The sequence below is a fragment of the Cibotium barometz genome, chromosome 36 (genome assembly GCF_041138505.1).
Source record: "Cibotium barometz isolate CiBa-2024 chromosome 36, ASM4113850v1, whole genome shotgun sequence".
In the NCBI taxonomy this organism is placed as follows: domain Eukaryota; kingdom Viridiplantae; phylum Streptophyta; class Polypodiopsida; order Cyatheales; family Cibotiaceae; genus Cibotium; species Cibotium barometz.
Window position 1 is genome coordinate 49,983,641 of NC_141081.1, and position 3,937 is coordinate 49,987,577.

The window sequence follows — 3,937 nt, forward strand, 5'->3', positions numbered from 1 at the left end:
CCTGTTGACGCCTTGTGGCTGCGCCTGGGTTCTCCTCGTAGCCAGCCGTCGACCAAAGCCTTGTGTGTTCGCTACGAGCTCGCCTTCATGGGGACACGTGTTCATTCGTTGACGCCGCCTCCGACCGGTAGCTCTACGCCGTCTAACGCCCAGCGCTGACACCCCTGCGTTACACGTTGACTCTTCGCCTTCTTCTCCACTTGCCCTTCTCCGTGCCCGAGCTGCCACCTCTCTCCGCTTCTGGACGCCCCGCTTCGGCACTCTCTGAGTGACCTTTGAAACTCTGTGAATCAAAGCGCTGCTGTTGTGCAGGTCGGGTGTCCTTCTACATGCAGAGCATGCTGGGATATCGTCTACAGCGATGGAAGCATGCTGTTCTTCACCGGTGCAATACTTCATAGGGCGGCGATGGCAGCAATCGGCAGAGAAAAAGAAGAGAGGCGGAGGGAATGACCATAGCTCTGATACCAGTTGAATGGGAGAGATAATTAGGGTTAGAGTTTCATGTGGGAGACATACACAGAGAGAACAAGGGAGAGAGAGAGAGAGTTGTGGGGATAAGTCAACTCATCAAGTTTAGAGTGTGTGACTCCCCTATCACACATGTATATTGCACTAGTACACATAGTGCACTTAGTACATTAAAAGTACTAAGTGTACTATGTACTATAACTTATGGGCTTGTACACACTATAAGGGTGGGCATAATGCCTTTACCCCAACTGTATGTGCTGAGTTGTGGAACCATGTACATGGGATATGCCAGATGTGTGCTCAAGGCTGCCCTGCTGAATAGTCTTGGCTGATCAGAGGGGAACACAGAGTGTTGCTTTTGCGGGACACAGATCTGTGTGTGTATCCTCTGTGCTAAGAGGTATTGTGGGCTGCCAGATTGGACATACAGGTGTACTCTCCTGGCTGGTCTTGTTGTACTCAGCTTTACATCTTTTTGAAATTGAATAAAGAAATACCGAAAGGGGCGCCAAGCTTTGGGGCCAACAGGTGTCGTTCTCTTTTCAGATTTGGGGCACTCTAGCTCCAATCACTTTTGTTTTTATATCTGGACTACAAGTGGAAGGGTGACTGCTAGTCTACTGCACTTTGGTTTATACCAAAGGCCGGTTTCAAGGTTCCGTCCCTGGGACCAATCATCAACTTTCTTAAGGGGGTGAGCTCGTGGTTGACTCGAGGAAAGTCATCGCTGAAAAATTCAGCAACATGTCTGATACAGAAGATGAGTACTTTTATCATGAAGAGGAAGAGCAAGAGACCTCTCCTGAGAGAAATGCATCTGAGGATATTTTTGCAGGAGAACAAGCTGCAGATGATGAGCATTATGAGGATGTAACACAGCCAGAGGATGTGTCTAGTAAAGAGGATGACGATGCTCAGTTTAAAAATCGTTTGGCTAGTGTTATGGATGTGTTTATGCGGCTCACACAAAGTGAGAAGGTTGCTGAATTTATGAGATCCCGTACAGAGCCCGAAAAGAAGAAGAAGGTGCGTTCTAAGAACCTTCCTCCCCTGACATTCTTGTATAGGAACTTGGCCACCTCTCCAGCTGTGTTTCCCCAAAGAGCCATGGCTTCTAGCCATTTTGTGCAATAATCTATGGCCACTATGATGTACTCACATTGGGTGTTCCTGGTCTTGGGCTTGATAGGACCAACAAAGTCAAGTCCCCACCTTCATGAATGGTCCTAATGGAAATATGGGATATATAGGCATCCTGTTCTTATCATTTGGCTGCCCTAGCCTTTGGCAAATATCACATTTCTTGGTGAAATGATACACATCCTTGCTCAAGCTTGGCCACCATAAACCAGCCTACAATATTTTCCTTTGTGTGATTTCCTTCCCCTGATGGCCTCCTGCTAGCCCTTGGACATAACACAATAGACAAAGACAATACAACAGACATAAAGAGACAGTGATGACCATGAGAATTCTCTTGATTACTTCCTTGACTCATTACAAAGTGTAAGATACAAGAGACTCGGCTTTTAGACAGAAACACTACAATGTTTGTAATGCTAACAATACAAGCATAACATTAGCAACTCTCACTAGAGTATCAATGCCTATTAAATAGTGTGATTGGGGATCAAGAAGACATGTCACCCCACTCCGACAGTGGCCATACCCCTAATGGTAATCCATTACTACCTACTGCCTATGTGGCAGGATCCTCTCATGACAGAGCTGGCCTGTCCTTAGGAGGGGGTTCCTCTAGGTCAACACTGTGTTGGGAATTTATTCAGTCGGTCATGCATGGGTCTGGAGACAAAATCTCTCATGCTTTTTCCTTTCTTGTTGAGGAGACCAAATTTGTGATAAATCTTAATGGCATGCTTAGTGATCCTATTTCCATTGTGAGACCAATACAGTAGCAATCCCCCCTAAGCCGTTTACTCTTTGCTTTGGCTACACAACCCCTATTTTGCTATTTGGAATCTCAAGTCATCCACGGGCATCTCATAGGCCTTCGATTGCAGAAAAAATCTATACTTGGATTGGGATTTGTTGATGATACCTTTATGTTCCTTAAGGCCCAAAATGTGAACATCAAAAGGTGTATGGAAGCTCTAGCACTCTAATCCTTTGATGTTGGCCGTAACTTGAACATAGAGAAATCCAATATCATTGACCTAGCTTTGGTTCCCTAATTTGGAATGGGAAGAGACTCCCAAAAGACATGTATTTTGTCATTTGGGATACCCTATTGGGGTGAACATGACCAACAAGACATTTATTGACTTTGTGCTTTGAAAGAGACTCCCAAAAGACATGTATTTTTCCATTTGGGATACCCTATTGGGGTGAACGTGACCAACAAGACGTTTATTGACTCTGTGCTTGAAAGAGTAAAAAAGAAGATCATGTACTGGAAGTTAGACAAGCGGCCCTTGCATGTGCATTTGCAAATCATTTAGGCCATTTTTACCTTACATCTTGTACTACCTCCCTCTTTTATATTGGCGAGATTGTCATTTTCAAGTTTTGAATGCCATGCTACTTCAATTTTTATGGAATAAGCAACATAAAAAGGTCATGGTTCTTGTCTCGTGGGATAGTGTACGTCATCCCATTGAAAGTGGAAGTCTTGGTATTATTCATCCATACATGCATATGCATGCCAGAAGAGAAACATGTATGAAGAAAATATTCGAATTAACAGCTTTATGGTGGCTCTCATCAAATTGTGGAAATCCACTTGTGATGCTCTAGTATGGTCTGGAAGAATGAAATATATAGGGAATTCACTTACAACAAAAAATGTCTTTCATCTTCCAAACCTCTTCTGCAATCTTACTTGGTTCACCTAGCAGGTACTTCTTCAAAAGAGGCATTTACACCATTTCGCATATGCTTGAATCCAAAGGGGATTTTGTCTCTTTTTTTTTCCACGACGAAGAGACGTTTTGGGTTAGGTAAAACTCAATGGCATTTACTTTGCACAATGATCTTCAAAATGAAAGTCACTCTCACAAAAAATTTGGCTGATAGATTTAGAGACTGGGCTATACCTCACACTGCAATGAATTGGTGGATTGTAGAAATGAGGGTGTTTTATACGGGCCTCAAGAACAAAATAGAAATTACACTCAAATGCAATATGAGATGGGGTATGCATAAAAAAGAATGAATGGTGGTGTAATTCCTTAACACGCACATGGTCTTTGGAAATTGGATTTAGTGCTAATGTTTTTCTTTGGAGAGTAATGAATGGATCCCTACCTATAGCTACAACACTCAAGGAACAGGGCATGGCCAATGGCAAATGGCAAATGCTGTAGATGTAAAAAAATACAAGAAACATGCAAACAAATGTTTCGATATTATGAGATGGTTAACAAATGATTGCATCAGTTACTTTAGATCTTGCTAAGCATCGATAATAAGCTGAATAGGTTCAACATCACCTTTGGATCTAATT